This window comes from Varroa destructor, unplaced genomic scaffold (genome assembly GCF_002443255.2).
Source record: "Varroa destructor unplaced genomic scaffold, Vdes_3.0 BEIS01000003.1, whole genome shotgun sequence".
NCBI classification, from domain to species: Eukaryota; Metazoa; Arthropoda; class Arachnida; order Mesostigmata; family Varroidae; genus Varroa; species Varroa destructor.
Window position 1 is genome coordinate 52,055,510 of NW_019211456.1, and position 27,609 is coordinate 52,083,118.

Sequence of the window (27,609 nt, forward strand, 5' to 3'; positions counted from 1 at the left end):
AAATTTATAGCCGCCAATGTGCATGCTTAACTGTTGCGCTCACATCACTATACAATAGTTACCCCTCTGATCTTTGTCGCAATCCAAAATCGTTCCTATGATAACGACATTAACGTTAGACGATTGGTATCGTTCCCCGGATCGGAGCCACCGAGAGCAGAAACAAAAAAAAAGAACCTGAAAAAACATTGAGAGCATATCCTTTGGGCGTCCTTCTGACTATAATGAATGTGGGATAACGAATTCTCCAACGGTCTTCGCTAATCTTACGAATAGTCATATACTAGAACCAAAATTCATCGATTCAATCAGAACGTCGCGTATAGGCGTCCATGAAGAATGTAACCACAAACATCCTGGGTCAATACGAAATACTCGACGGTTTGTAGGAATCTACACCCGTTACCAGACGCATTAGAATCGTCGAGGACATATTACTTACTTCAATAGAACGCTATAAAACAGGATATCTTTGGCGCCGGATGGGTTAGGTTTAGTTTAGTGCCTGTTCTCCGTACAGCGTCAGGAGATTATTTAGGTACACTGCCTGTTACCTATTCAGAGATATATACTCCTATGTGAGAGCTTTTGCCTATGCTGATGGCGAACGTAGGACCTTGTTGAGAAAGCAGAACCCTTTGTTCGGCACGGGTCATGAAATCGTGACCAACGACCACATGGCAGGGCTAATTTTCCGCTTCTGTTTGTGACTACTCGAGATCTCTTCTGCTGCCAATTGCGAAATTCATAGATCGCCTACTTACTTATGGGTCTACACCTTAATATCTCTCGAAATGTTTCAACGAACATACGATGCTACTTGTGCAATGGCGGGCCTCTATAGAATCTCTCGCTTTTCTGGAAACGTTTATTGTGTGTGTATTACAAACGCGTTCATATTGTGAACGAGTTTTTACTATAGCTATATCATAATTGCAGAAAATCTCCTATGAATGAAAAGCTTTTTTCGACCATTACGTCGGTCTTTGATATCAAATAAACCTTAGACACTTCAACAAAGCGTAGTGTAGGATACTTGTCTTTTTACTAACAATAATTTCGTCTACTCCTAGCTACTTATTCGTATCAACAATAGGACATCACTCTCAAACGCTACCAAATGGTATATTTTCATTTCTCTCTAAATATGCCTATGACATCACGGTGAAACGCTCTAGTGTATTACCCGCTGTTTTCAAGATTTAGTTTTACAAGGTCTTCGAGATCTTCTTAACCTCATTGTTTTGAATTTTGTGCTCGGTATCGTCGTTCGGCATTCCATCGGACGGCTGCACCCAACGAAGTCTGTCTATACCTGGGCTGGAATCTAGACCACAACGTGTCCCTAAGATGTTAAATATGCGTACGCTGCAATTGTTCGAAGACTTGAACATCTACTAATTTATAGCTATTGCCAAAGATAAGACAAATACTATCTTCTCTAATTAGTTCGGGCTTTGATATTCCACTTGAACTTGGATGTAGCACACAGTAGACTTTGTGACTTTTTCAATAGCCTTCGTCACTGTAGCAAAAAAAAAAAAGACTAGAATAATCTTTTGCTAACTAACGTATTATGTGTTATCTTTCAGGTAAGCATCAACACAGTGTATACGAAATTATCTGGACGGTTGGCACCCTGAAAACTCCGCATTTTCCGGTAAACACAAACATCACTTCCGTTTCAGTAATGTAGATTATCAAAGATTAACATCACCAATTTTCAGTCAGTTCCATGTTAAATTATTTAGTTATCTATCTTGTGAAATCGATGTTAACGGGACGGATGAATACGACATAGGCCATTTTCTATAATACCATTGCATTAAGACGAAGTGTGAAGGTATCGATGTATTTTCCAGCCAACTGGAATCGGAACTGGGCATAATTGTTTCAATGTCTATTTCCGGCTACTATTCGCGGACCCCGCGAGAGGCTATGCACATTGCCTCACGAGTCGAGAGCTTGCCTACGTCTACTCACGGCCCACGATTGCACCTCGATTGCCCCGAGGCTCACGAGTAGACCGGCAGGCAGGCAGGCAGGCAGGCAGGCAGGCAGGCGGAAGCTAACAGATGCGCAAAGCAAGTTTCAGTGCTGTCCGACTATCTGCCATTGAGCTTGCTATTGGTATCGCTTTGCTGCCACTTTGCCTAATGGTACCCGTGAGTAACATTGTTCCGAGGCCTGATAACAGGACAGATATTGTCGTACAATCGCACTTGTTGTCAAGGGGCAGCTATTTGTAGATGCGCAGTAGAAAACAATTTACAACGTTACGCGCATGCACTTATACAACGCTTGCCCTGTACCTATAAATGCCAACGTGTCTAGGTATATACGTTATATATAGGCTATCAACGCATGTGAACAGACAATGCCCTAAGATGGAAATAAAATCCATGCCTACATGATGGCCCTTAGCAATCGGTTCTGACCATGAAATCACACTCGGCTATTGCACGTTTCTATCTTTTATTGCCGAATTCCAGTGTGATACATAGCAAAATATGGTCCCCTCTGCAAAAAGTAACGTAGCCTTGTTATTATAAAGACATATCTATGCAACAGTCGTAAATAGCCCTTTTAGTCGTGTCAACGGAATATTATTTAGGTACATATAAATTACTATATATTAAGCTAATCGTTTCATTCCGCCTTACTCGGAGCTACCTAGGCCGTCCTGTCCTTTGCCATTTGATCTCAGATCAAAAACATTAGCAGGTGCTACTGTTGTTGCAGATATCAGAGAAATACACAGAACTCTCTGATATTTGCATCGATCAATGACAAAGTGGCCCTTTGTTTGTCGGCCGTCATTGTTTTCATCTTATTTTTATTTCATCTACGTGCCACGATCGATAGAATATCGACAAATGCACAAATATCATAATGTAGCTGATCGTTACTTTCTATATCTAGTATTCTTCCTTATATATAAAAGTGCGGTTGTGTTGTAATTGGTTAGTAGGCCGGCGCAGGTGGGAACATTTTTTTTTTCTGTCTTTCTTTCCGATTTGCTCGCTCCTGTTTAATCGCTGCTCTCTGCCATACATCTGTTTCTTTTTCAATGTGCTATTCTATACGAGATTTATGCGTGATATAAAAAGATGTCGGTAGAGAATACGAGGTAAGTGCAGTAGTAGAGTATTCGCGTGCTGGGAGAGCTTCGTCTGGCCATTTTCATAGCAGGCTTGCATTTCTGTATCCAACTCGTCGAGTGAAGGACGATAGTAAAAATCTGCTCGTTGCGTAGTGACAAAATGCGGACCTGTTAGAAAGTTGAGCCTACGTGCAGGTCCTATGTTCTTTTTACTGCAGTCGTTATAACCAGTAGAAAAATTCTCGATGTTCCTTTTTCATCAAACATATCTAAAGGCCAATTTCTGTTTAATTTGTCGCATGTCGTCTTAGTCAGCGAAACTAAAAGGGCTCCAGTGTAAGAAAACGACCGGAAGCGAAAGTGTTACTATAAAAGCCAGCCACTTTAACGTGTGTGCAAATGTTTTTTTCTTTCGACAAACGGCTAACACACCTAATAGTAAAATTGGTTCAGGTGTTCTTCAGGTTTTAAAGTCATCAATATTTGCAAGTAAATGGCTGCCAGATAAAACTATGTCGAAAATAATAATAAATCAGAAACACTACCAGATTTAAGTCGCCGTGTGTTCTAAACATAACCCAAGTACTACTATTTACGCATGAAGTGATCAGGAGTATTTTTGCAAGTTATCTTCTTCTTCTTCTTCACATTCACAGATTATCAAGAAGAGATCTATAGCGAAGAACTGTTATTACAAACGTCGCTCGTTGATGAAATTGAATTTGCAAAGCAAATAATTCATCAGAGCCTAGAAGGCCGCTGTCTTCGAAGATCTATTAACATTTACAAGTAAAAGAGATGCATCTCAATACATGTGTGTATCAGATAAAGTTTTACTGTGGTAACGGCACTCTACTTTTCAATATGAAGTTGTTGTGTTTGAAATTACCTGTCAGTACTACGTCACTACCATTAAACGGGGTTTGCAAAATGAGAAAATGATCATCGATGTCGAAATCACTATGATACATGGATGATATTACTACGGTACAATTCTAAGAAACTATAAGATCGACATAAAGACGAGGAGCAGGTACGCAATGTAAGCAACAGCAAATAGCTGATGCTCGTAAAAAAAAATTTTACAGATCATTTCGTACGATGACATCGTGCTCATCCAAAGAAGTACGTACATGCAGAAATGTAGATATTTAGACATAGGCATAGTTTAATCATTCACAAATAGAGATTGACTCCAACGCCCCTTATGATTTCATGCTGCACTATATTAGTAGCCAGCGGTTTTTACGATAGTTGATGTAATTCAATTAGCCTACGTAAATTGTCGAATCTCGTCATCCTGAACCATTCAGATGTCGCACCCCTGATCGACTGTGGCCTTAGACAAGGTACACGTTAAATTAGCCGCTGCAGATCACAGCGTCTGTTCAAGTTAGCACGGGATTTTCAAGCTTAGTTCACGCAATTTGGCCTAAAGCAAGCTCGGCGGCTCTTTCTGGGCGAGCTAAATGGTGAGAGAATGCCGTGGTCTAGGTGACATATCAGAACGCCTGCGAGCGCGTTGCCGTAGTGATTATAAGCAATCATCACATTGGTTCAAATCTCAGCGGTGGCAAAAATTATGACTACTTACTCAGGAACACAAGACATGAAAGCAAAATTATTATCGCCATTTCATAGGTCCTCATGATAGCTTAGTAGGTAACGGATAACCTGCTAACCTTAAGGACACGTTCGAACGAGCTTTCGTTCCATGTCAGACAGCCATCTGTCTGACGGAATGCCCAATGGCGATACCGGACATGGAACTCGAAGCATAGAGAAACAAGATTCGCCACGCTTCCGATGGCAGCAATTTAAATGGGGGTTCCATTCCAAATGGGTGGGGGGGGACTTGTTGACCTAGCATGAATAACTTCAAATGTCACGTGAGAAAATTGTGGAGACGAGAGAAAAAAAGGGCTAACGAAGGCAGTTTGCGTTTCACACGCGGCTTCATCGAGTCACTCGGCCTTTTACAGCCGTAGGAATATCTAAAGTTTTATTAGGCCAATTATCAAAACAATGACAATTCGACTACGTCCTTTATGACGTATACGCATATTTATAATTTGATTTTATTAACGGAGATGGTACTTGCTTGTATGTACTTCGGCCTGACGGACATTATTTCCCGTGTCCTGTACGGTTGTGAAGGACAGTTGCTTTCGGGACACGAGTTAACATTTCTAAAGGCGTAAGAGGGAAACAAATGATTGATTATAATTATCGTACATTCGGCCGCCATTTCCTTTGCAGTAAACTAATACAACAAATACTACTATGGTTAACAGTAATCATCGTAGTGGCGGTTCATTTGAATTGCTAATGAATAATCGGTGTTCGCGCAGTTTTGACGCCGCGAGCTAATAATCTTCTGAGCATTATCAAAATGTTCGCGCATAACGAAAGCTAGAGTCCATTATCGAGAAGTGCACTACCTGAGCCACCGGTGCTGCTCAGTTACGTCGTACGGAATTCCGGTCTCTTTGCTCTGAATTCTCTTCCGCTTTTTCGTTGTGCCTTTCCGTTTCAGACAAACTTGGTTTGTTGAGAGAAGGAAAGGTGGGGTGGGAGGAGCGGTTTCAGTGTCGTGACTGCGTAAGGCCGGCAAAAATTAGGTTTTGTGGGAAAGACGTGGGGCCTTAGCAAAGGCCACCGCAAGCAGTGGCGTGGCCTCTGTAATGCGGTAATGAGTGCTCGTAGCACGGGGCGGGTTAGGGTACTTTCGCTGGGTGGTAGTACTGGTAATAACAATGACGACGACCATGATGATAATGATGGTAATTGAGGCAAGCAAGGAAATTTGGGACACTGATCGACTAAACAATTTGTCCTCTCATCGTTGTTGTTGTTGTCGTCATCTTCTTCCTCCTCCTCCTCCTTCTCGTCCGTGGCAAACCTTATTACGTCTTCATTGGTAATTATCCATTTGGATCCTATCTTTATCGTGCACTCTGCGCAGTTTTTATCTGCTTCATTCGTAAATTTATTAAGGATAAGGTAAGAATAAATCCAAATAGTTGTTAAGACGCAAGCATCAATCCCCGACAATAAAAACTAATTTTAAAAATTTATATGTGTATTGCGCGTAAGTATACTGTCGAGTACATTCTCAGGATACTCGATATTTATTTACATTAACCTTGTGTTTATACCTGCTTGGACATCTACGTGTCGAATCTGTGCGTGTGTCCTATTTGCTCCTCTATAAATCAACTTGATTCGTCATTTGTAAAAGCTTACAATACTTTGTTTTACTAAAGCCTGCATCATAATGACGTGGGACGACTTCGTCGACCCGGGCATACGTTTAGAAGCCCCCTGTTACTCGCAAAAAAATCAATACGTGAATGACTAAATAATCTTTCAGACAAAAAGAATCGGAGATGCGGAGGGCTTGTTTACGGCTTTGATGGCTATTTCCACAAAAACTGCTCAAGTGGCAGAAGACCCTGTAGAAGCAACATTAGTAGTAGCGCTTCAACAGCTACTTCTATCACAGCATTTACGACCAAACGAGAAAAGGATTTGTAGCGTATTGCTTCCACCCTTGTAGTCATCTTGGTTTGCTCGTAGGGGCGTCTCGTTTAACCTTTCTTCATAAGCAAATACGTTCGCGTCTTCTCCTGGTGTAACAGTTTACGCGGTGACTACACACTGAAATATATGATTCTACTTAAGTAATTACATATAGAAGTTATTTCTGTGTGTGTTATTTGTCTCTGTGCCTGTCGTATGACCCTACTTTCATTATTGGTTTAGGACAGGAAGTAAGTTTGTGTGTGTATAAACGAACTAGTATTTTATACTTACAAGTCATTTATTTATTACTTAGTTTCGTGAAAATCGTAAGCAGAAATTCACTACGGTTTTCAGGCTGCAGCCTCTATAAGCCGTTACCACCGAAGGACTATTTAAAGGCTATGATGTTTTATTATGTACAATGAATCAGTCGGCATAGGTTCGTTTGAAATGAATACTCCGTCCATATGGCTGCCGGTCGGTGGCAATTATCAGCGTGTTTCTACCTTTTCGACCTGGTAGTTGTACACTTCCTGGATTCTTTACGCTCTAATATATATATATATATGTGCTAGTAGTAACTGAGGCGAGAAACAAACCCTTCTGAGCTAAATCTCACCTAAATGGCTTAAAGGAATACTTAAACATGAACCTCTTCCTAGACACTCAGGACAATACTGGTTTGAAGAATTACATATTCAAACTAATGTAAGAGAAACTATTGGATGAAAATATTAGAAATCCAAGGATAATTTCGAACCGCCATTTTCTCGAGTCTTAATGGAAACACAGCTGTATACATGTTACAGTTAGTTCGAGTGATAGATATGAAGCTTATGTTAAAGGTCAGGGCATTAATCGTTTATACCTTTTAGGGTTACGCAAGAATCATAAATTTAGCAGTAATGTTCTGTGCTTTACTATGATGCTTATAAGGATGCCTCAACCGTAAAATGGCATCGAGAAGACTCTATCTATCGTTTGGGTTAGTTCAATTTCCTACACTTCACTTTCGACTGGCACGCATTGCAGTTTGAATTAGTGCCGCATTTTTTGATACAGCCTCTAGCTCAGACGGGAAATTAGCTCTACGCCTGCTGAAGTGCGAGTATTCAGATGCTATCGCTGAACTTCGTCCGTTTTCAAGAGTGACCAGTTTCCTTAGCTCAGTATCCGCCGCAATGTAACGTTGCTGTTACCTAGAAGTACTGTTTTTCAGTTTCGGCAAACATAAGGAACAGGTGCGCAAATCGTTGCTCTGTGTACATCAGGACACGGAGAAGACGTGCCGCTTTAACAGACTGGCCAGTTGCTAGAATGTAAAGGGCCTTTGGGTATGTGTCTTACCCCACTGCTGTTGTTATTTCTATACTACTGAAGCATTTGAAGTCACTTACAACGCGCTATATATATATGCCTTATGCATTTAGTAAACAGATACATTAGACATGTCTGGATGTGTCTTGTAGTAGCAGTGTATCGGAAGGTCTGTTTGCTAAATAGATGAGGCTGCTAGTGCGAGTGCACACTATAGGCCTGATGCGGCCTGCAGTGGTGATCGTCACGCAGCGGGCCATTCTGTTTCCTCCGATGCAGGTAACCCGAAATGGCACAGGAAACGAGTCAGGCTCAGAATGCTGAGGTGGGAGGCCTTGCCAAAGCTCGTAAGACTCAAGCTGCTGGTAGGCTCTAAAACAACCTTATCAGGCGTACAACAAACTGACTTAGCGTTATGCCTTTCCTATTGCATAATACACATAAGGGCTAATTATATTGTTGCCGATATCGCAGTAAAAAAAGCTAAGAATAAGCAAAGTCTTATTTTACACACGTTTTGTTGTATACAACTGATAGACCATAATTAACTAACTGTTTATTGTTATTTCTATAAAGCCAAATTTATAGCAGCGGCTTCATCATGTCTGAGGACAGAGCTAAATTTCTGCAGTCATATGGACCCTGGATTTCGATAATAAAATATGACCAGTCTTTTACCTTTTTCTATTTTTCTTATAGACTCTCTAAACATGCCCTATGTGGAAGGGCATTAATGCCCTTCCACATAGGGCATGTTTAGAAAGTCATTCGACACGTCAGCTTGTTATTTCCGCTAGTAACGAGACATACGATCCACATTAAATTATACAGGACATATAGAAAGATTTTTGCCAAAAAATATGCTAGATAAGCGCATCGTGATATAGATAGTTAGCCCTTTCAACTGGCGATGGTCAGGTATAGATGTTCAAAATATGTGCACTCTATTTCGAAGGGAGCGCAGTAGAGTGATGCGAAGATTATGATACGCCGCTTTAATGTTGTCATAACTGAACTACGACCATATATAGAACACGTGATCGTCGACATCCTTCCTACAAGTCTATTCGTCAGTTGGTTTGTGGTAAAGACCAGTGTCTGTGCGTTTCAAGTGTACAACGTAACAACGCTCACACTAGGCGACGTAACCAAGCGGCAAGCTGATATTGAGAAGCTAATTTAATTAGAAAGATGGGATCTCTTGGTTTTAGCAGACGACGTTTCCTTTTCCCTGCCGCCATAGCTACCGGGAACTTGTTTTGGCAATGGGTTCAATCTTATTTTCGTTTTTTTATTTTTGTTAGGCTGTTCATTTAATTATGCACGTCCCATTGTATTGCTGGTTAAATCGACAGGCATATTCATTACCGCTGGTGTTGTACACAGCGCACCAGATGCGGTTTTGTCTCATTTGGTGAATTGCTACATTTTTTGGTAATGGCGTAATTATTTGATCTTGACCGTTATTTGAGGGTATTTGAAGGGTAACGAGCGCGTTTTCTTAATTCAGGATCGAAGTAGCCTATGCATGAAAACAAATTTCCTAACGCTTCTTCGTTTAACCGAAATAATGCATTGTGGGGTAACTCAGTAAGCCAGAAGTGCGTAGTGAACCCCAGGGGAGCCAATAATTATACCCATAGTCGTTTATGCACTTCTCAATCTGTTCTCAGTCGCTATCCGTCAGAACGGGGAGGCACGGACCGCGTTTACACTAAACCTTAACAAAAAGATAAATGACCATTTGTAAATCTCAACAAGACTGGTTTTACTAATACGAAATAAAAAGAAAAATGTTGTAATAGTTTTGGTAAATATATGATAACACAATATAATAATGATTAGAGGGGAAAGTGACAAAGAATGGCGAATATAAGAATATGCCTTACTCTCTAGAGTCCTATGAGGTTTAAGGTTTTGAAATATGGCATGTTTATCCACACGGAACATAGAAGAGTGCGCGCTCTTCGGGCTCCCGTTGTTCCCGACAAATCTAAGGAAGCTAACATGACTGTCAAAGATCTTTGAAGTACTTTTAGTTTGAACGAGAGTATGGAAAGTTCATATTGTAAAACGTTTACGCTAAGCCTAAGAAGTGCGTACGCTTGCCGTAGAAACGAATAAAGATATCATTAAAGATTTCAAATGCTTTTATTGTATAATAATTTCCTTGCTATGAATAATGTGTCCCTCTTGTGTGTTTCCTGCGAGACTATACCGTTTAACATATAAAAAATACGTTTTTAGTCTTTTTTATTAGTTACAAGTTCGACAATAGTAGATCAGGGCTCATTAACTGATGTCGCGATAAGGCACACCCAAATATCTTACCACTTTGATCAAGAAAAAGAACAGGCATTCTATACATTTTACCAACAGGTACGACGCTGTACTGTATTCACACAAAAATCAGTTGATGCACCGCCTGACCCCCGATTTCCCCTCTGTATTAAGGCATCGGAATCGGTTGATGACGATGTGCAAATCTTTCCTGGAATTCCAGGAACAACAAAAGTTAGAATGATTCTATTCATATTACTGTTTACAGCGATGTTTTTGTCTTCATCAATTTTATTTGAATATATTCTGACACACTTTGCCACGAGAACTTAACCAGTTACTCCTGTTGTAACTGCATTGGTATTCAAGTTATGAATAACTGTAACACCATTACCCTACACCAGACAGTAGTGCTAAAATCAATAGAATTGGTATAACGATGGCACACGTGTCTACTATAAGATGGCTGCGCTAGGGACTTATTCGCGCAGGACGGGTCCTTTACGGCCGAGTTTAGCCATCATCGTCAACACTTTTCGTTGCCGTTCATTGTTGTCTGTTATCGCCGACGCCCCCATCTTCTAACGAGTCCCCTTCTGTCCGCGTAATATAATCAATTACACCCGCTCTTAGCAATACTATAGCTCGGGACAAAATGGAGAAGTGCAACCAGAAGCAAGACTGTTAGTCATGTTCTACCGTTGCTCCCCGGCGTGAATTGTAACCGGGCGGCCAACGTAATACGCTCGGACAATTCGACGCGAAAACGTATCTGTCTTTTTCTTATGTCTACGACTTCATATATATATATATATATATATATATATATATATATATATATATATATATATATATGAGAGCAGAGATACATATTGTGAAAGAGGAAATTTATAAAGAAAAACATATGAAGACAGTGACAACAGAAGTGGATGACCAGAACGATTAACGATAGCAGCGCGGCAGCGAAGTACCCGAGGAGTTGCCAAGAGTAAAAGCGTGTCTTATTAATGGAAGATAAATGCGTTTTTTTCACTATTAGTATCTGGATTAAACTAGTTCCTCTAGTACGCTGGCTGGCTTCCTTAAACTTGGACTGTGTAAAACATGATTTTGACACGAGTGAATGGTACGCGTCTGCACGTCCCTCATCGTGAAACCTCTGAAAAGTAGAGAATCAATGAGTCTAGTGTATCCTGTTTGATGGTATCGCGGTAGGTGTGAAAAAATAAATGATAGAAACTGGTGGGATTTTTACACTGGGTCAAAATGGAGAACATGCCCAGCGAAGAAATCAACAGTCCCTGCTCGCTCCGCTTCCTTTTTCGTTCGATGGAGGCGTATAGTACTGACGGTTTGGGTTTTTCTCTCTAGGCTGCAGACTATATCTAGCACCAAGAGCGGGTAGCCGTTATAAACACTAACAAAGGGTCGAATTCTTTTCCGTTCATTTTCTGTATTTATTATTGTCTATGCTTGTACACAAATTCAGTGATTTATTGAGTACAATACATTTGGCTTTGCCTTGTGTGCAAACACAAAAGCAATACTTCACAAATATCTAAATTTACATCAAGCTTGCGTATCTATTGCAACTACCATCATAGCAAAGATTCGCGCATCCATACGAAAAGTGTCACAAGGTGCTCGCAGCGATTATTTAATTTACAATTTTGATTGAATATCAATTAGCAAACTATTTCGAACTTGAAGCGAGAACTTACCTAGTTTCCAAAGAAATAGAAAAAAAAAAACTCAGTGGTATTAAACACAGCCACTGAAGTACGCTAATCGTACCGCCATTAGTTGATTAACATGTTTACTCGAACGCATCATTTGGGGCTAAGATTTTTAGTACCCCGATTGAAGCCTTTAAACCTATTATTTATCTGTTTAGTCCGTCAACATATCTTAATAGTGCGTAGTATAACATAGTATTATTAGTATAACATGGCATTGTTCTGTACTGAGGCATAGACGAAAAACGTTCACTTGCCTTCGCCAGGGTAACGCTAACATACTTTATTGTAACAAATATTAGACGCACGCTCGTCGAAAACCTCCAAAAAGGAGCGTCGTATTTCTCGTACATCGACAGGCAGCTGACTACTTGAACTTCTGTTACTTATGGAATAACTTCCGGGTACGGGTAACATAATTTTTGCTCCGGCATTCCTTAATCTGATTGCGGTACTTGTTTCTACACGGTCGTTTGGCCTGTCTTTATTGTACTAACTTTAATAATATTTGCATCCAATGCAATAATATCCGATTAGATAACGGTATAGTATCTAAGTGTATTAGTTGATGGTTTACTATATTTTAAAAAACACAGAACATTCAGAGAGATAAGATGAATAAAAAAATATCAATTATACACAGACTTCTTCCGGCCAGTCCTCCTCGATGTGTGTATGGTGATTTTCTATCTATCTCATAATGAATACGAGCATTTTTATCGTAGTTATGATCCTTTAGGGCTCCGGCGTTTGACAATCAAGTCATTCACACCAGACTCCCCCTTAACGGTAGACCAAGTCGCCGTTGTCTTAATATCACGAGTCCTAATAATAACAGCAAAGGCAGCGACAACAGTATCTGACGCGTATGAATTACCTCATTTTCTTTAAAATTTCTAGTGAGACGAAGACGAAAATACGCTGAGCAGCAATGCAAAATATAACAACCAACAGGCTAACGGACATCGACGCAGAGGAAGGCTGGGACGCGAAGCAACGGGTACGGGTCGCGCTGTTGGCAATTTCTCCCTTCGTCTTTTGCCTCTTTCAGCTTCTTTCATTCGTGAACTCCTCGTTTTAGCCCTCTTCTGTTTCGTCTTAATTCGTGTCTGGTGATGACCAGGCCGTCTGCAGCCATAACAACAGAAGCTTTGACATTCTCAAAAAGTAATGTGATAGAAAATGGACAACAGAAGTATAGGGCTCCATTATTTAGATCAACGAAAGCAATAAACTGCATCCTTCAGTGTTTTACTCTAATAGTCTTGCCGCCTGGTATCTCTGTTCCTACCGACCTGTCATAATTCAGTAAGCGAAAGGCAAAAAGCGCGAGGCAGGCGATTATTTTGTTAGCACCTACTACGTTTGAGCATTGCAGTATCACACGGAAATCTTCATCGACTACACTCAGTTGTTCCACTTTTTATAGAGTATTTCTAGTTTTATCTAGTTTCCATTGTTTTCTTTTCTTATCATTCTGTTACCCTTAGTTGATGTCTTCTGCGAACGATATCAGGGAAGCCCTCGTCGCCGTATCCCTCCACACTTTTGCTATCTTCTGTTCGGTTCGTTGTGATGAGAACTGAGCTAAAACATAGTTCTTCGGTGCATCGAGGTTTTCGCGCTACGAAGATAGCCTTCATTTGCGCCCGGTACCAAATTTGCCTGCTCGACAGTCAGGTCGCCCCCAGCGGCACTGAGCTTCAGTGGTGCATCGATAGTGACCACTGCTGCCACCAATGCTGGTAAACGGACTCAGCTGACACTGATACAGATGCCATGCGCACGTCCATGCGCAAAATACGTTTGTTCCTCTGTAAGGTTGGATAATAAATGTAGACAGACAAAGGTAAACGGCATCGTCAAATGCTTGTGGCTTATACATTATGCGTGTGTGAAGCTGCGCGTGACGCTAGCTTATGTATGCCTGTATTCGAAGGGCCAAAATTTGTTTGACCCGTAGACGGACGCCAAATGGTGCCTTTTGAGTAAATGCGGACGAGACACCAGAATAGCGCCGTGACAAGACACAGATTTCGCAGGATTAGTTAAAAAAAATGGTTGACGTAAGGCTCAGAAATTATCCAAAATGAGTGACGGCAGTGAGTATAAAAATTATCTCTATCTGTAATAGATTATGATTTCATTAGTAGATATACAGATACTGTTTTTTGTGGCCTCATTTTGTTATCGATGGGTCACGCTACCCGTCTAGCTGCTGTTCAAAGGACCTCTGACAAAAGCTTCAAACCTAGTTACTATTCCACTAAGCATCCAGCCATGAGAACTAAATCTAACAAGCATACTTTGCACATTACTTTGCATTATAATTTTATGTGGGCAACTCAGACTAGACTCATCTTCATAGTCGATACACGGGGGTAGCACGCATCGAAATGTCCCGGTGCTCATTTTCCCATAGTCTAGAACAATGTGGCGCCGTTCGAAGCTGCGTGGTCATAGATACGAAGCAAGTTAGGATTCAAAAAATATTTCTCTCCCTTGACAGCACTCATGCTCATAACTGTGCTCCTTAACCCATCACTGGCAGTTGGCTGCTAAATAAACAACGCTTTACTATTTATTAACATAATAACTCTAGTCTTCACTATACATGGACGAAATATCATAGACAAAAGGAATTTATTCTACAAATAATATTCTACGCATACCTACATACACGCACACATGTCTGTATAAAAGCGAGAATTTCGTATTCTTTATCTCTACCCGCCACTAAATGAGCAAGGTACCTTGTCGTCAAGCGATACGATCATAAACACTGTTTTACTGATGTGGCTCATTTATTGTATGTGTAAGCTGTCCAGACACTTAGATTTTGCCAAATGTTTTATTTAAGTATAAATTAGAACCAGACGTAGGTTATATTTGTTTATATACCAAAGGGCAAATATTCAGCTCTACCTGACTCTACAGCCAATACTACTATTTGAGCCTTTATATACAAAATGCCATTATTGATGTCGTCGACTACGAGACTCATCTCTGTATACCGCACTATTTATGCTATAATTTTTTTAGCTTTCATTCAGATTGTTACGCAAATTATATATATATGTTTTTGTTTTTTAATATTCTTCATTTATGTAGCTTTTAAATGCTATCCCACGAGTTATGTTTGTTGTTGCTGGAGGAATATTATGTAAATAGTTAAGTCATTAACGTATCTCTCTTGTAATGGAAAAAGGCTCATGTGAAGGTTCCTCTTTCCTTATCAAAGTAATTAAGATGAATAAGAGAAAGTGACACATTTACGCCATTTAGAATGGATTTAAATAAAATAATATATGAAGCTGCACATTGGTTATATATATATATATATATATATATTTTTAACGGATATCAATTATTTTTAAATTTCAAACAGGTTTGAAAACAATGGAGTGCGCTTTGCAATTTTTAGGATTCAAAACATTAAACCTAGGCATAGACATACGGTTCGTTTCGAACCGGAAGTCAGTTGTTTGATGGAATGCCTAACGGTGATACTGAATGTAAGAACTCGAAAGATAAAGAGTCCAGAACCTAGAAGTTGTACTTTAGGTTTGAACCCAAATGTAGACACGCTTCATTTATCAATAACGGACGGGACTTTTCAGTGGCTTATTATCGGCGGCTTAATATAACACACTTTTAACGAAGTTGAAAGAATAACGCCGTTCTGTACTCGTGCGCTCCCTGAGAAAAAAGACGACGGTATACAACCGAATAATACCCATTGGCAAGTGTCCCTATGTGCGTTCGTGCTCCATATGGCGGCGACAATCCTTGTCAGCGAAGGCCGTCGTACCAATCATCCAATAGAGACTGTTGTGAAGAACTCGAGCGGAAAATGCTGCACGAGATAGCGTCACGTTACCCATTGATTTTGATAATCTCCGATAGAGGCCACTGCGGGCAGCTCTTCTGAAGAAGTTTTCCACGTTTTGATGTTCGTTCGATGAACGTTCTTCAACCACGTATAGCAAAACATACATATATAGCATATTATTTTCCTTTTCAATTTACGTTGCTCGGCCGCTGTTCCTACGCTACAAGCAGGTACACGTTGCCGTTGTTTCCCTAGCAGCTTTGATGTGCACCACACTTTTCGCCCGATTATATTCCATGTTTCAAATATAATATATACGGTCAAGCATCGCCACGGTATTACAAAGTTCTTCCGCAGCAGGGCCAAGTGCTGACCTGCGAAATACATCGTATTGCCTAAGAAGCCTGCTATTACGATTCGGTCCCAGTGCTTCGTTGTATGAGTAGGCTACGGTGTACAGCAAAAACAAACAAATGACGGAAAAGAGTTTTTCTCCACGTGATAGTATGAAGAATCACTGAGTTCAAACGAAAACCTCGAAGATGACGAACGGATGTTTGAAGAAGAGGACAAAGAACTGAAATTTGTAGTAATTCATCAACTATCTTTTCCATAATTAAATATCGTAGCCTACAGGTAACAACCTAGTGTGCATGTGTGCATATAGAACGTATGCGTTCCCGTTGACATGTTTTTGTAACGTACGGTGGAGCGACTACTCTTCGGAGATGGCCTTCTCTATTGAGTGTTCGCCGCATCTCGGAATGTGTAACACGTTATTACAGGCGGTGCGTAACATCGTACAAACGTCGATAGGTAACACAGTAGATACGCACGGCCATTTAAACTAATTGTAGATGTCACAGGTGTGAGTTGCGACGCGGGTTTGGCAATCATCCTTCCCTTGTGATATCAATTTTTTACCACTTCCTATTTATAGATCTTCGGATGTTATTTTCTATGAGAAATAGCCGCAGCTTTTATCTAACGGCACACGCCACTCCGGCTAAATGCTAACAAAGAAATGTATGCCGCTGTCTTTCGAGTCTGCTCGTCTTTCGATTCGCTAAAGATGTTCAACGGCCTTCCATTGACAGTCTGATTATGTACGGTAGTACATACGAAGAGGAGGGTTGTCCAAAGTACGACTGTAGCGCTGTGACTATAATATTACTTTGTGTTGGCCGCTTTGCCGTGTCTACTGGCAACGCTCAAACGAACGTAATCTAGCGTAAACTGTATGCGTAAAGGGCGATGTAAGCTACACATCTCATAATGGAGGAATGCATACAGCGAGTCAGGTACATACGTTGTAAAAATGGACAGTGTGCTAAGCAATCAGCTAGGCTCTATAAGGCTGCTCTTCAAGGATATTGTCCTGAGGAACAGAGGGAGAAAAATCGCGAAGCGAATGATAGCGGAAAAGGCATATGTGTCCTTTTTGGCATAAGAGCGCATGCCTGTGTGTCCTGAAGGGGTCTTGTGGATCTTGTGTTCATTGGAATATGATACCACGAGTGCTCTCTGGCGTGTCTTCCTGTACATCAGCCAACTCGAGCTCAATCCTATGCTAGGCCGCCTCTAGGCCGTCACTTCGCTTATCAAACCCCGTCCTACCAGTTGGCTCCCGGCCCACCGATTCGACCGATGGCTGGCCACCGCTTCGATACCGCATTTTTTCGGAAATACCGAGTGTCGAATAGGCTGGAGACTGACGGCCCAGTTGTAGAGGCCGATGCACGTGCGCAGACACAGTTCCACTATTATTATCGCCGTTTCGCGGCAGGCATTGATGGCGTTCTGATGCCAAGCCTTTCGCGAATGACAGCGCAGAAACATCGTATTGAGCAGGACAGCTGCGGAAGTAATGACGACAGCAGTACGGAATTAGATGCCATCGCTTGTATGACCTCATGCAGTCACTATTGGCTCAAGGGAACTTGGCAACGTTCGTTTGTCCTTTCGTGACATTTTAGATCATGCACGTATACTCCCTCGCCACACTGTCTGAAGATAATGTTTTTGACAAGACCAGTATAGCATATGCAGTGCAAATAGATAATGCCATTTACTTTAAAAAAAAACTCAAATAAACAAGTGTACAGCAGTGTGTAGCAGCTAAATAACTGCTGATGTATAAATAAATAATTCATTACAACCGAGCCATATTTATCGGACATAAAGTCACATTTTCGTTCGGCACTAGCGACACGAGGATCTATGGCTGGAAAGTTGGTACCGAATGCGAGATAGATGACTGTTACGTAGTATGTCTGATAAACGCCTATGCTAAGGGTAACTTTACGGCCTGTAAACCCTACCTGGTAGTGCTAAGGAAAACGATCGAAAGAAGAAATCTAGGTGATAGACCTCTTCGTTGCCCTAAAGTCGTTGCAGTTCGTCGCATCTAGTTACCCGATCTGTTTGTAGGTCGTCATGCTTGTCGTCTACATATAATCCTGCCTTAACCCTCTCTGTTATAGGAATAAATAGTTAGTGGTCATCTGTATTTGATCCCAAAAGCAAAGATCAGCAGCAGCAGCAATGCTCGACGCTTGGACGGAGCCATGATACTCTGTGCTTCCGTGAGGCTGTGTGAAGAGCAAGCTCTCACTGTTACGCCTGCTGTCATGGCCACCATCGTGGACTGATGCCAGCGTCAAAAGATAGGTAACGATTGTTTGAAGAACGAGCCGATTCTTGCCAAACTGCTGTAAAGAACACTCTTGCTTTGCGCTGGCCGCACTAACGACGTGTGCTGTCTATATGAGCAAGCTGAGGTGAGACTAGCGAATGGGGGAGGTCATACGACCGCTACGGCTGGGGCCAGGGGTCATCAGAAGAAAAATACAAAAAAGAAACAACAGTGACAGGACGTAGAAATGTATAAAAACGAATAAGTCCATGAGCCAACGTTTGATGTCAAACTGAGATGAATCACAAATGTCCCCGCTAGTAGGCATATGTAGAGCAACGGACCAGTGGACAGAAAAACTTGTACGTAGACAAATATGTCATAGCATAACTGGCTAGTTCATATACAAATCCAAACGTATGTACAGAAAAACAGGCAGACACGTGAATTTAGACCGCCGAAGAACAGAGCAGCGGATTCTCATGAACGCGCTGGCATCAGCAGCGGCAGCAGTCAGAACAGCTTCGCGGATGTATGTTACGGGATAGAGGGCGATTGTAGCAATTGTCGCAAGCAGATTAGCTCGTGTCACCGTCGTTGTTCTCCTCGCTGTGTTCTCGACATGGCTAGCTTATAGTTTTGGGAAATAAACAAACTACGATCTAACAAGCAACAACCGGATATGAATGGGGCAACTATGAAGGAAAGAGAGGCCAGGGCAAGCCAAGTGTCATGCACCGCCTGAAAGCAAAGCTGGGATTTGGCAAACACGGGAACAACAGTGGCAAACGATCAAAGCGAAAAAAACTGAAAGAGGCAGAAGATGAAGGAGAATATATGCCTATTGTGTACCTGTCTATATCTACATGTCGGTGTGCCTCTGTGTGTGAGAACTGTAGATTTGAGCGTTTCTATGACATAATGACGTGCTGAACGTGGATCACGACAACGTGGACAGAAGTGAAATTGGGTTCGAGCAAAGAAAACCGACAGAAGGAAGATCTGGGCAAATGAAGAATAGATTTAGCGTAAAAGAAAAATTTGACGTAACCCATGTTACCAGGGTAACTCGAAACGATAAGTAAAGAAGGGAAAAAGTAAAGCAAGGAAGGCGCCATGTAGGAGCAGTCTGTTTAGAATTGAGAGGATATTTGAAAGCAGTCGTAATAGGTTCCAAACGGGACACGCGAGAGGCTCATACACAGGCCTAGACATATGCACGTGCAAAAATGAAATCTCCGTCAAGCACATCGAGAGAGGGGCAGTAAGAGAGGAGAAAAAATACTTGATTAAATCTGATATTTGTTTTTAGCGTATTCGGTATTCGACTTAGAAAATGTCTATATTTGAACCCCTGAAAGCGTATTGAAATGTTCAGCACATTCTGCCGGTTAGACCATATATAGAAGTGCTTAACATTTTTGCCAAAATCGCAGAAGCAATGATATATCCACTGACTGACGAGAGGTCGAAGGATTTGTGGACTGCTAGGCCAATGACAGTTACTGAGTTAATGTAAAGTAAGTTCATCGACGAGTCAGGACTTTGAACTTCTGCCAATTTGGTTACACTGCTATTCGTGGTCACATGGCATGCCGAGCTGTCGACAACCCTCATTAAAGCGCGGAGCAAAAATCTGTCAAAGCTTTGTTAGTTGTAGAAATAGGGAAACGCGCTAGAGGTCACATAGTCCGTTGACTGATTGCAGAAACGATTCAACAAAGCCTTCGTACCGGCGGCCAAAAAGTCGTTGTCTGACTTTTTATGTGACGGTGTCTGAAGCTGGCAAAAACAGGATAGAGTTTTTACTGTTTCTGCATTTTTCTGGCTTTTCATCTGCAATGATTGGTGACGGGCACACTACCGCTGGTAATTCTACTGCTCTTAAGCAGAACTTTCTCTTGACGGCAGGCTTCTTCTTGTAGCCTCTTTTTTTTTTCTCATTTTGTTCTAACCTGAAGTAAACAAAGCGTATATACTGCGCTATAGACTCGAACTTGAATAGACAGGACGAGGCAAAATTAAATGGATTTTAAGTGAGAACAGTCGGCATCGTTGGTAGATAAAAAAAAAAAATTAGCTCGTTGTTGAGCCTATTATACAGCTGAGCGTAACACACTTTTCCAACATGTAATTTATCGTGCTCGCATATTCTTCCTTGCACGCCGTGCTTTTTTGTTAAATAACCTTTTTTTTCAATCACTATAGCTTCGCGAGATGTCGCCCTGTGGTATACTTTTATACTTGATACATTAATGAGCTGGGCTACAGAAGAAGCTGCCCTAAGCCTTTTCGCCTACTAGCAGATTCAGATTTATGTTGCCAAACTGGGAGCTAAGGATATCATTCGCTTTCCCTAGCTCAGCTAATCTTTGCCACATGCAGTACAGGTTCGTAAATGTTCGATGCAAATTGATTTCGAGAATAGCAAACCTTATGGTCACGGATTTTCTGCGAGTGCCACCAGTTTTTGCTGGTGTTTTGTATTGACTCTCAAATCAACTTTTACCACCAACGTTGAATTCATCGTAAAATATGACAGAGTGGTTAGCAGGCATCAAAAGCCGCATCGTTTTCCCTATTCCTCATTTGATTATCTTATACCTTCCCTTGTTTTACATGATGCTTGTAGTTTCTCTGTCTCATAGAGAGTCGATGTAGGCGTTATGTGCACTCGTTCACAGACAACAGGGCGAGGACCAGCTGCAATAGGCAGCCTATGATGCTGCTAAATTTCATCACCACCAAGAAATGATGAATGACTACAGCACTACACATCATTCTATATCCATACGCGTACATACAATGCGTGAATGCGTTTCAACTGGTGCCGGCCGAGTTAGTTAGAGCTAGCGGAATATCTACCTACGTGACGCAGTACCGGATATTCTTTGGCCAGCCAACAACGTGCCCATATTGTGAAACAGCAACTTAGATTGTACGCGATCGCTTCCGTAAGCTTTTCCCTGAGCGTGCACGCTCCAAGCGTCGTTTATCGTGGTCGAATTTGATCCGCGCTCTATTTTCTCACAAATGCCGTTCTCGGTTATCGTCAGTTTTCTCGTCGACTCTCTCGGCTGTCAGCGACAGCGGGGTCCCGTGCTGGCTGGAGTGACCATTGCCGCTGCTCTTATCGGCATAACTGTTATACGTATGGTAGCCATGGTAGTATTGACGGCAATAACAGCAGCGGCGGTAGCAGTGTTAATGAACGCGGAGGTGTCTTTGTTAGCTCGCGTGTCTCGGTCTCGTAACCGCACTCCAGTCATCCGGCCGAACCCGATCCGATCCTTTTGGCCGTGTCGGCCGATCGACTGACGCCAGGCCAAAACAAATATGACTTGAACGTTAGGCAAGGGCGCCGCCGGACAAGTTGCCTAACACCTAGCGACAGACAAATTGGTACAGAAGGGCAGAAACAGAAGAAAGCAACACGTATGACTTATACAACGACCCATGAAGTTTTGTGGGGCGGGGACAGGAGCGGGAATATAAAAGAGAAACAGAAAAAGCGTGGAAACGAGCTGATTGGCCAACGAGCAAATAAACAATTGGTAAAGCCTTGCCGTACGATTGAAGACCGCCCCGTTCGGCTTAATCGTTTGCTCAGAGTTATCGTTTGTATTCCTTCTCCTACCAGCCAAATTCACAAAAGACAGCCATCTGTATTGTAGTTAATATCACCTGATAAGTTAAACGGAGTACGATAAGCATAGCCAAAGTCAATGGTATTTAATCATAGTTAAGAAGTGTTCAGCAGCTGGACTCTAACGTCCAAGTTTCAGTGTTCCAGATGTCTACTAGGGCTAACTGTCAATATATCTGAACTGATAGGCCACAGAGCTGTGTCATTGTGACTTCCAGCTAAAACACTGAATTAATGTTTCAATAAACTTTTCTCAATTTTGTCAACAGAGGTTGAAAGAGTCCGGTCCGTTGTAAGGTTTTTTTTTTTTCTAAGCTTAGTGTTAGCGCTTATCTATTGTTTTACGATAAGGGTGACTGGTATCAAATGTAGTATCTCAGTCCCTTGTAAGTGGAAGTAAAATCATAATGGTATTATTGAGTACGACTACTTTTTGAATTAACTCCAAATGGGTTAGAGTGTTCAACGTAAGCCACAATATGGCTACAATCACAAATAACTGAAGTAATGCTTATGTCTAATGGCCCCTGGCTGTCTACTGCTGAAGAAGACCCCATACAAGCTAGTTAGGAAATTTTTTCATGTCATGATAACTGAAATGCCAGCTACCTGCTATGCTACACTGTCTGCGTCTAAATAGAACAGATCCTTTAGGTTAAATGGAAAACTGAATGCGTGAAAATGGCTTACTTCTTGCTTTTTGTTATTTCAGTCGGCATAGCCGAATCGCGTGATCAATGGCGGGCGGCTGCAGGAAAAGTTGAATTGCAGCTAGGGTCAGCTTACAGGGAAGTGGGTTGCGGGAAAGATTAGACGACGAATGGGTAGCAAATCGAGGTTTTCATTGGGCTGCTTCCTGTGTAGGGGGCTGACGCTACAGCTGGCCTTGTTGACGTGCACGCAACGAGTGGGTTCTCGCCACGTGTTGCATCATCGAAGAGATCACGCAGAACGAGAGCGAAAAAGAGAGAGAGGGGAGGGAAAAGGGGGCGGAAAAGCGTAGGAAGCGAACGTCAGCCATAGATGCACCCACGTATCTATGCGTGAATACTATGTTTCTATGCTTATATAGCTTGTGTTGAAGTTTGTGCACGGAACATCTACGTTCAGCTGATTCGGTAGCATGCTATGGTGTTGTTATGACAAAGATCACTAAAAGCGTCTTATGAGCGTTACAAATGGATTGGAGTAGATCGCGATACAGCTGCCCGTTCTTTTGCCTTGCACGACCTTGTTCAGGTCACCATTTTTTGCTGAGGTGTTGAATATTTTAAACCTTAGGAAACTAATTAATCATGGGTACGTAGGTATATATTAATATGGACATGGCGAATATAGAAACTCTATAATCCTAATCGCTTTTGCAACACCTGCGTCGTCATCAATGGCACTAGTTTGCATAAATTAGCCATTTTACTGCGGAGATTTTGTTGGACCGAGCTGGAATATTTACTAGCTCCTGTGATTAAAAAAAAATATGTTTCTTTTTAGCAGATACTATAGCTTTTTGTTGGGAGCTTTTAAAATAGCTTGCCGTTTCTGCTTGTTAAGGAGGACATGGTCGATCGATGCAGCCAATAATATACATATATAGTCCCAAAAGATGGGTCATAGCCAACGAAGATAGGGTGAGACATTTGCAAAGTTCATTTTTCTAAAGGCCGACACCTCTTAGCGTCGTTCTTTCCGGCGCGTCCTGTCTGTGACACAAAACGAAGCGACCGATTTTTCGATACTGCCGATAAACTACTCATTCAATTAATAGAGCCATTATTGTGCAGCTGTTGTGGTCCAGGCTGATGAAACGTTCGAGCGGTAGAATAGAAAGCCTCTAATTAGATGAATGTTCTAATTGTACAAATCTTACCATTTTTTTAACAATGCATGCCGTAACCCGACTGACCTGGCTACCTAAGGTTCTTGGGAATACAAAAAAATAAAAAAAAAAAGGGGAAAATAGGAGTTGCTTACTGAACCTCTCTATCGGACCTCTATATCGGGCCTAATCGGCACCGGTGAACACACCTCGAAAAAACGAACACTTTAAAATTCATTGTCGTCAAATGTAAACGACGCAGTCGTCCGTGGTCCTATAAAATCTTTGAAATAGGTACACGCACTTGAACGAGTATTGGAAAAATTACTTTCGCTACTAATAATTATGAAAACGTATGAAACCATTAAATCACCTTTATTTGTTTGTGTTTATAGACCTGCATGGCATATCTGTATGATCCAGCCAAGTTAAAGTGGCCGACATAAAATTCATTCTATTCGAGCTGTGAGAAAGCAGCTCACTTCTAGTGAAAAAAAAAAAAAACAGTCCCTTTGTACCGACAAAAGCGTTCAGCTAAACGAGTTAACGATAAAGATGGTCGGTCGATTTAAATTTGCCGCGGTGTGTTGCAGGGTTGAATGGCCATATAATCGAAGGGAGGTGAGTGATGTTTGCGGGGAGTGTACCGTCTGGCTTGTCGCCATGATCGTCGCCACGGCGATCTGAGATAGCGCCATAATGAACTGGCGCGTACAGATTGATTTTAAAGGATCGAATTTGTTCGACGAGACAGCCTCACGTCTGCTGCTACAATGTTCACTGAGATGACAACATCGAGAAGGTTGTCACTTTTTTCGAGACCTTTTCCTTTATCTACCGGCACAGTCAAGCGCAACGGAGAACGAATCGGTAACGAACGCGGCTTTTGTCTCCGTCACAACTCAAGAATTATGTGATTCGATCGCAAAATGTGTTTTAGATACCTAGACGGTTTGTCGAATGACTATTGCCATGTTGCTAGGAGCTAGCGCTCAATACCAACGCGATGCCAACGTGATAATAGTGATGATGTAACCAGCTGATCGCCAGTGCGTGATAGGGCGTCAGATGTGGTCAGGTAGTGCAATGGCCGTCGCTGCTGTTGTATTTTACTTTTGATGACCAGTTCTACTGATGATCATGGCTATAACGCTTCGCTTGATATGCTCGGTTCAGACAGATAAACAGCTATCGGCCAAATTTATTCTGGACTCAGTTGCCAGGGGGGCATTTCGTTCGGCATTTCCACTCGTCTCCACTGGTAGCAACGACACAGAGCCACTGTCAACAGAAGCAGCAGCAACCACAACAATGAACGGAAAGGTGAGAGGTAAAGCAGAACTACGCTCCGCGGAATAAGCTGCGCACAAGTTTACCTATTCGCGAGAGAAAAAGAGAGAAGTTAGGGGCGCATCAACTGCACCGGCAATGCTAATGTTAGCCCCTGTCAACAGCAACTGACACCGGTGGGGCAAAAGTATTTTTGAAATAAACGCTGCTGGTCCACAGAGTCATGCAAAATTTCCCACTAGCATACACATACACACACACACACACACACCTACATAAACAAGCTCTAACAAAAGAAAACAGGTAGACGGACGTAGCGATGGACAGACTAGCTAGAGGGCATTGGACAGATCAACTGCAACAAATGATACACAGAGAAGAAAGAGGAAATGCAGATGGAATTGCGCGATCGTTGATGTGGACGTGTCCGTCAACGCGGCGTCATCGGCCGTTGCTTCTACGCCGCACCAAAAGTAGACACCGACAGTTGAAATTATTCGTTCATGGGTTCACGTGCGTCGAATGGGCCCAGAAAGAATTTTAATGGATTCACCTAATAGATTTTTCGTTTAAGTTGGTCGATAAAACTCTTGTGACAATAGATATCATAAAAATGTTTATGCAGACTGAACGACCCATCAATGAAGTTCAGGGCGTAACTCCCGCCACAATCGGAGAAGGGGGCCTTCAGTCGATACTAAGAGGCTTTAGAGATACGATGGCTCCTGAATAAACCACAAAAGGTCTGACAACCAGGCGGGGCGGGGGGTAAAAACAGACGGACTAACATCTATTACAGTGGCATACCTAAGTTGTGCCTTGTTGTTGTTATTATTCCAACTATTTTTACTGTTTTACCTGCGTGCTTGAGGAAACAGGAAGCTTGCGACATGTTATTGCTAACACTGTAATAGGCGACAGCACGAAAAAGTTAAAAGCTAGAAGTGCTTTTTATCAGCATATCATATAATGCAGTGTAGCGTTGTTTTGTATCTCGTCACGCCATTTGTTACTGGTAGAGGTCGTACTAGGTTCGAAGAATAAACAAATTTATAAGGCTTTTGCTTTAGTAGTGAGTGTATATCTCGAAATTACTAAAAGCGTATGGGAAGACGTTTTATTCTATTCACGGTGCACGATCCTTTGAATGCATCTATCTAGAAATACAGTGGTTACCCAGGACGTGTTCTTTGCTAGAAATGGTGAGCGCTGAATGGGCAGGAAGCAACCTGGACGTGAGGCCAATGATTCTATCTCCAAGTTAATCATATCTAGCCACTCAGAGGATCCCCCGATGGAACGAGTCCTATATAACTAACCTGTTAACGTAATGAATAATCATTGTTCATTTAAATATAGACCATGTATGGACGCCGTTTAATTCTAATGCAATCTAGTGGCTTCACTTTCACACCGATAGACTTGTTCATAAAAACAGTCGAGTTGATGACATTTAAGTGATATGTATTTGAGTTTTAGGTAGAAGTGTGTGTGTGTGTGTGTATCAATATATCACACATCAGGGTACGTCACTATCAAGGTTAAATATAAAACTTTACGTTGAGAAATAAATTTACATTGCAACTTACACGGTGTCTGTTGGGTTCGTATGTATTAATGGAATTTCAAGTTCGAATGTAAGGTCGTACGCTTACGCCTAGGCTCTAGCTAGACGGAACTATGAAAATTATTTATATATAGCGTCATGTACGGATCGTAAAGTCACCACATATCAGCCTGGATAACGGGTTGGCACGTAGCATCCGATTCTAGCGATACGCCTCTACAGCATTCTTGCGTAGACTTCAGTGGCTTGGAAAATTACGGGGATCAAATGCCAACTATTCAGCTAATCATCGAAACGATTTCTCCAATCAGCTGGCACTTCCTACGTGAAAAAGCAAAGGAAAAACAGTTAGGCATGTTCGGTGTAAGGAGAAGGCCGATTGAAGTTAATAAAATAAACCATTGGGATTTGGGGTCTTCGGTTGAGATTATATGGAGGCCGCGGCTTGAGCTGAGGTCGTTACTAGCAGCAAAGCACGTATAGATCCTGAATCTACAAGTGGCGCCCTACAGTTCGGTAGTGTCTAGCAGTAGTTTAGCTGTTGATTGGGGGGCCTACACAAAGTACAGGTCACCTATATACCGCCGTTGTGTAATGCTTCTATGTTGTTACTAGGGAAAGCTACAAGAACGGTGCACAATATGGCGTGGTTTTTATCGCTTCTCTTGACGTCCCTAATATCAATAGGCTAGCCTCTGTGAAGTAACGCCGAAACTTGCTTTAAACGTTATAATTCGTACAACGCTTGACGGAATCCTCTCGCTTGCCGTTCCCTAGTTAACCTCAACGATCACTATAGGCCTATCGGTTGTAGAAAACATTTTTACTACCAATAAAACCGGAACAAGGTGTTTCTTCAATT

At 41.8% G+C, this 27,609-nt stretch overlaps 1 protein-coding gene and 2 long non-coding RNA genes across 5 annotated transcripts in view; 2 read left to right on the top strand and 1 right to left on the bottom strand.

The window, feature by feature from the left end:
* Window positions 1-27,609, top strand: part of LOC111248478 (uncharacterized) — a 180,368-nt gene that overhangs the window by 29,784 nt on the left and 122,975 nt on the right. The gene's annotated exons all lie outside the window — the stretch shown is intronic.
* LOC147757117 (uncharacterized) overlaps window positions 1-27,609 on the top strand; it is a 50,701-nt gene that overhangs the window by 3,090 nt on the left and 20,002 nt on the right. The window contains exon 2 of the long non-coding RNA XR_015323126.1: window positions 1,593-1,660. This is a non-coding gene — a long non-coding RNA (uncharacterized LOC147757117). The remainder of the gene's footprint in view (window positions 1-1,592; window positions 1,661-27,609) is intronic.
* LOC147757118 (uncharacterized) lies at window positions 10,103-25,648 on the bottom strand. 2 transcript variants are annotated; one of them, XR_015323128.1, is made up of 4 exons: window positions 22,765-25,648; window positions 13,446-13,775; window positions 12,839-13,089; window positions 10,103-10,436 (listed from the first exon to the last, which is right to left on the bottom strand). It is a non-coding gene; the product is annotated as an uncharacterized LOC147757118 (long non-coding RNA). The 2 variants fall into 2 exon arrangements; XR_015323127.1 differs by lacking the exon at window positions 10,103-10,436 and having other exon boundaries at window positions 12,215-13,089.